The sequence below is a fragment of the Coregonus clupeaformis genome, chromosome 16 (genome assembly GCF_020615455.1).
Source record: "Coregonus clupeaformis isolate EN_2021a chromosome 16, ASM2061545v1, whole genome shotgun sequence".
Taxonomy (NCBI): Eukaryota; Metazoa; Chordata; class Actinopteri; order Salmoniformes; family Salmonidae; genus Coregonus; species Coregonus clupeaformis.
In genome coordinates this window covers 6,496,390-6,502,415 of record NC_059207.1, presented here as the reverse complement: position 1 = coordinate 6,502,415, position 6,026 = coordinate 6,496,390, and positions in this window count along the sequence as shown.

Below are 6,026 nucleotides of genomic sequence, written 5' to 3'. Positions count from 1 at the left end.
TGGGAATCAGTATTCTGTGTAATGGTGTCAACCCTAACCTACAGCAGCGTTGGTAGAGATATACGAAGCTAACGTTATTTGTAGTTTTTGTTTGTGTGTGTAATTTGCATTTCTACGGCAATTTGCTTTTTCTGCGGGTAATTTGCTTTTCTGCAGTTATTCCGGATGTGTTACTTTTTTACCTAGTGTGGTCGACCAAGCCTTGAGAACTTTACCGCTAAATATGTTCAAAATGCACTGAGTGCATTGGATAGAAAATGTCATTTTTGTTTGTGTTTATATATAAAGCTTTGTGATACTCTACAACAGGAAGAAACCCCTTCCTTCTCTCCTCATCCTTTATCAATGGGACACTCAGCCACGGGCAGAGGGGTGTGTGGATGTTGTGAAGATATATCTAGTGGGTGTATCCCAAATGGAACCTTATTCCCTATGCAGTGCTCTACTTTTGATAATCAGTGTTATGAGGCTCTGCCACTAGCCAGCATGTCCCCAGGTCCCTGATAATCAGTGTTATGAGGCTCTGCCACTAGCCAGCCACTCTGGTGGAATAAATATAGACTTGGAGGACTGGACTGTACGCTTCAATCACTCAAGATTAGCCATCCTGTGTGAGTGGTTTACCTACCCACTATCCCCCCACGAGTATGGTAGTGTAGAAATGCAATGTGGTTGTACCGCTCCCTGGTGGTTGAGTTAAGTAAGTGCGGTGGAGGAGCAGAGTTGAGTGAATTAGTTGTGTGTGTGTGTGTGTGTAATAGTGGCGATTGTGTGAGAGCTGAGGATTCGGAAGGTTTTTCCCTCTGTTAATGCTGGATCAAACTTTCCCTTTCTCCTAATTTTTTTTTCTTCATATTGTTATAATTATTTTCACCAAATGTGTTTATTTATCCTCTGTCTCTGTAGTTATTATGTAATGTTATGGATTATTTACGATTAATTTTATTGTATTCGTGCTTATTTAATTTTGTACTAGGTACATAATATACTTCAGTAGTTATCAGATATTGGCCTAACAATTTTTTTTTAAATGTGTATATATATATACAGGTTTATATGAGAACACTTAATTTTCAGGGTACTAGCTAACACTATGAAGTGAAAAATAATGGGCGCGTTCAAGGCCGACTACATTGCAGGTGTTGCATAACCGATATCTATCCAGGCATTGTGAGATCTGGCAGGCATCTGTAATTTAGTCAGTCTGGAACGCGGCCATTGACTGACGTCTAGCTTGCCTTGTCGTTCCGCTCTGCATGATATTGTTGGTTTAAATTATTCTGTTTTTCCTACCTGTGTGTATCTGTTTTGTGTTTGGACTGTTGAGAAGGAATAGAGGACCTGTTTTATTTGCTGAGTTAGTTGTGTTAAAAGAGGAAGTGGCAACGTTAATAAAATAATCCCTAAAAGGTGATGAGGGGGACACTGTTCATGTTTTTTTTTTTTTTAAGTCAAGAGATTGACCGTGAAATTACCAGAGCTATCAAACAATACACGGTCACACGGACTGACGTTAGATAAAGGTTCATGACAACCCATCTTGCACAGTAATTACTGATGGGTAGCAATTAACCCTTTTATATATTATTAATAGACTGACTTTTATCATTTCTTTTTGAGGGTTTTCATGGTCAGTTGTGAAAACAGAAGAAGAAATTAGGTAGTTAAAAACAAAGAGACAGAACAAGAGAAGAAGATGGGAAGACCAAGAATGTGAAGACAGGAAGGAGATCGGAGGAAAAACGGATTGCTAGAGAGTCGGGTCGGACCGGTAAGCTGTAGAGAATCAGTGAAAACAACATCAAGGGTACAAAGGTCTTACAGCATGATAACATGATATGATAACGTACAGTGACAACTTTATACGCCTATTAACCTGGAAGTTACCTGGCTGCAAGCTAACAAAGTTCCCTTTGTACAGTACAAAGTATTACAGCTGGTCTTGGATTTTTTTGCATCTCTAAATATACTGAACAAAAATATAAACGCAACATGTAAAGTGATGGTCCCGTGTTTCATGAGCTGAAATAAAAGTTCCCCGAAATTTTCCATACGCACAAAAAGCTTATTTCTCTCAAATGTTGTGCACAACTTTGTTTACATCCCTGTTAGTGAGCGTTTCTCCGTTGCCAAGATAACCCATCCAGCTGACATGTGTGGCATATCAAGAAGCTGATTGAACAGCATGATCATTACACAGGTGCACCTTGTGCTGGGGACAATGAAATGCCATTAAAATGTGCAGTTTTGTCACAAAACCATGCCACAGATATGTCAAGTTTTGAGGGAGCGGGCAATTGGCATGCTGACTGCAGGAATGTCCACCAGAGCTGTTGCCAGATAATTGAATGTTAATTTCTCTACCATAAGTCGCCTGCAATGTCATTTTAGGGAATTTGGCAATACGTCCAACCGGCCTCACAATCGCAGACCACGTGTAACCACGCCAGCCCAGGACCTCCACATCCGGCTTCTTCACCTGAGGGATCGTCTGAGACCAGCCACCTGGATGAAACCAAAGAATTTCTGCACAAACTGTCAGAAACCGTCACAGGGAAGCTCATCCGCGTTGCTCGTCGTCCTCACCAGGGTTTTGACCTGACTGCAGTTCGTAACCGACTTCAGTGGGCAAATGCTCGCCTTTCGAAGGCCACAGGGGAAAATAATAAACGAACTATATATTTCAAAAAGAGAAATGTAATGACGGCGCTACGGATGCAAGGACTGACCATCCACGGTATCTAAATGATAGTTTTAACCATGTTTTGAGGCTAAACAGTGTTTGTTTATGATTACGTTGTTTACAAACAATGGAGTAAAGCTTGCTTATTTGGCTTCTGATGGGGTACCGTAGTTGAACTAATGAGGCATTTATAGGGGAGAGTGGGGTAAGTTGAGCCGCCCGTGTTTCTAGGGAAACCATACACAAAATTGATAATTTTACCAAATACATAGGTAGAGGTCATCATTTCATGGAGTCTGTGAAGGAAGAAACCACATGGAAAAAGTGGCTGAATGGAAGCAAGTCCCCGCAGCAATGTTCCAACATCTAGTGGAAAGTCTTCGAGTGGAGGCTGTTATAGCAGCAAAGGGGGGACCATGATTTTGGAATGGGAACACTAAAATAACACATCCTAGATCTGAATGAATGAAATAATCTTATTAAATACTTTTTTCTTTACATAGTTGAATGTGCTGACAACAAAATCACACAAAAATTATCAATGGAAATCAAATGTATCAACCCATGGAGGTCTGGATTTGGAGTCACTCAAAATTAAAGTGGAAAACCACACTACAGGCTGATCCAACTTTGATGTAATGTCCTTAAAACAAGTCAAAATGAGGCTCAGTAGTGTGTGTGGCCTCCACGTGCCTGTATGACCTCCCTACAACGCCTGGGCATGCTCCTGATGAGGTGGATCTCCTCCCAGACCTGGACTAAAGCATCCGCCAACTCCTGGACAGTCTGTGGTGCAACGTGGCATTGGTGGATGGAGCGAGACATGATGTCCCAGATGTGCTCAATTGGTTTCAGGTCTGGGGAACGGGCGGGCCAGTCCATAGCATCAAACCTTCCTCTTGCAGGAACTGCTGACACACTCCAGCCACATGAGGTCTAGCATTGTCTTGCATTAGGAGGAACCCAGGGCCAACCGCACCAGCATATGGTCTCACAAGGGGTCTGAGGATCTCATCTCGGTACCTAATGGCAGTCAGGCTACCTCTGGCGAGCACATGGAGGGCTGTGCGGCCCCCCAAAGAAATGCCACCCCACACCATGACTGACCCACCGCCAAACCGGTCATGCTGGAGGATGTTGCAGGCAGCAGAACGTTCTCCACGGTGTCTCCAGACTCTGTCACGTCTGTCACATGTGCTCAGTGTGAACCTGCTTCATCTGTGAAGAGCACAGGGCGCCAGTCTTGGTGTTCTCTGGCAAATGCCAAACGTCCTGCACGGTGTTGGGCTGTAAGCACAACCCCCACCTGTGGATGTCGGGCCCTCATACCACCCTCATGGAGTCTGTTTCTGACCGTTTGAGCAGACACATGCACATTTGTGGCCTGCTGGAGGTCATTTTGCAGGGCTCTGGCAGTGCTCCTCCTGCTCCTCCTTGCACAAAGGCGGAAGTAGCGGTCCTGCTGCTGGGTTGTTGCCCTCCTACAGCCTCCTCCACGTCTCCTGATGTACTGGCCTGTCTCCTGATAGCGCCTCCATGCTCTGGACACTACGCTGACAGACACAGCAAACCTTCTTTCCACAGCTCGCATTGATGTGCCATCCTGGATGAGCTGCACTACCTGAGCCACTTGTATGGGTTGTAGACTCCGTCTCATGCTACCACTAGAGTGAAAGCACCGCCAGCATTCAAAAGTGACCAAAACATCAGCCAGGAAGCATAGGAACTGAGAAGTGGTCTGTGGTCACCACCTGCATGTGAAATTTATTGTCAATCAGTGTTGCTTCCTAAGTGGACAGTTTGATTTCACAGAAGTGTGATTGACTTGGAGTTACATTGTGTTGTTTAAGTGTTCCCTTTATTTTTTTGAACTAGAATATAAACACAACATGCAACAATTTCAACGTTTTTACTGAGTTACAGTTCATATAAGGAAATCGGTCAATTGAAATGCATTCATTAGGCCCTAATCTATGGATATCACATGATTGGGCAGGGATGCAGCCATGGGTGGGCCTGGGAGGGCATAGGCCAATCCACTGGTGAGCCAGGCCCAGCCAATCAGAATAGGTTTTTCCCTACAAAAAGGCTTTATTACGGACAGAAATACTCCTCAGTTTCATCAGCTGTCCGGGTGGCTGGTCTCAGACGATCCCACAGGTGAAGAAGCCGGATGTGGAGGTCCTGGGCTGGCGTGGTTACATGTGGTCTGTGATTGTGAGGCCTGTTGGATGTATTGCCAAATTCTCTAAAACAACTTTTTAACATTACATTCTCTGGCAACAGCTCTGGTGGACATTCCTGCAGGTTAGGGGTTAGGGGTTAGAGGGTTAGGGGTTAGGGGGTTAGAGGTTAGGGGTTAGAGGGTTAGGGGTTAGAGGGTTAGAGGGTTAGAGGGTTAGAGGGTTAGAGGGTTAGGGGGTTAGAGGGTTAGAGGGTTAGGGGTTAGGAGGGTTAGGGGGTTAGGGGTTAGAGGGTTAGGGGTTAGAGGGTTAGAGGGTTAGAGGGTTAGGGGGTTAGAGGGTTAGGGGTTAGAGGTTAGAGGGTTAGGGGTTAGAGGGTTAGAGGGTTAGAGGTTAGAGGGTTAGAGGGTTAGAGGGTTAGGAGGGGTTAGAGGGGTTAGAGGGTTAGGGGTTAGAGGGTTAGGGGTTAGAGGGTTAGAGGTTAGAGGGTTAGAGGGTTAGAGGTTAGGGGGTTAGAGGGTTAGGGGTTAGAGGGTTAGGAGGGTTAGAGGGTTAGAGGGTTAGAGGTTAGGGGTTAGAGGTTAGGAGGGTTAGAGGGTTAGGGGTTAGAGGGTTAGAGGGTTAGGGGTTAGAGGTTAGGGGTTAGAGGGTTAGGGGGTTAGGGGTTAGGGGTTAGGGGGTTAGAGGGTTAGGGGTTGAGGGGTTAGAGGGTTAGAGGGTTAGAGGGTTAGGGGTAGGGGTTAGAGGGTTGAGGGTTAGAGGGTTAGAGGGTTAGGGGGTTAGAGGGTTAGAGGGTTAGGGGGTTAGAGGGTTAGGGGTTAGGGGTTAGAGGGTTAGGGGTTAGAGGGTTAGAGGGTTAGGGGTTAGAGGGTTAGAGGGTTAGGGGTTAGAGGGTTAGGGGTTAGAGGTTAGGGGTTAGGGGGTTAGAGGGTTAGAGGTTAGGGGTTGAGAGGGTTGGGGTTAGGGGGTTAGGGGTTAGAGGGTTAGAGGGTTAGAGGGTTAGGAGGTTAGAGGGTTAGAGGGTTAGGGGTTAGAGGGTTAGGGGGTTAGGGGTTAGAGGGTTAGAGGTTAGAGGGTTGAGGGTTAGGGGTTAGAGGGTTAGGGGTTAGAGGGTTAGGGGTTAGAGGGTTAGAGGGTTGGGGGTTAGGGGTTAGAGGTTG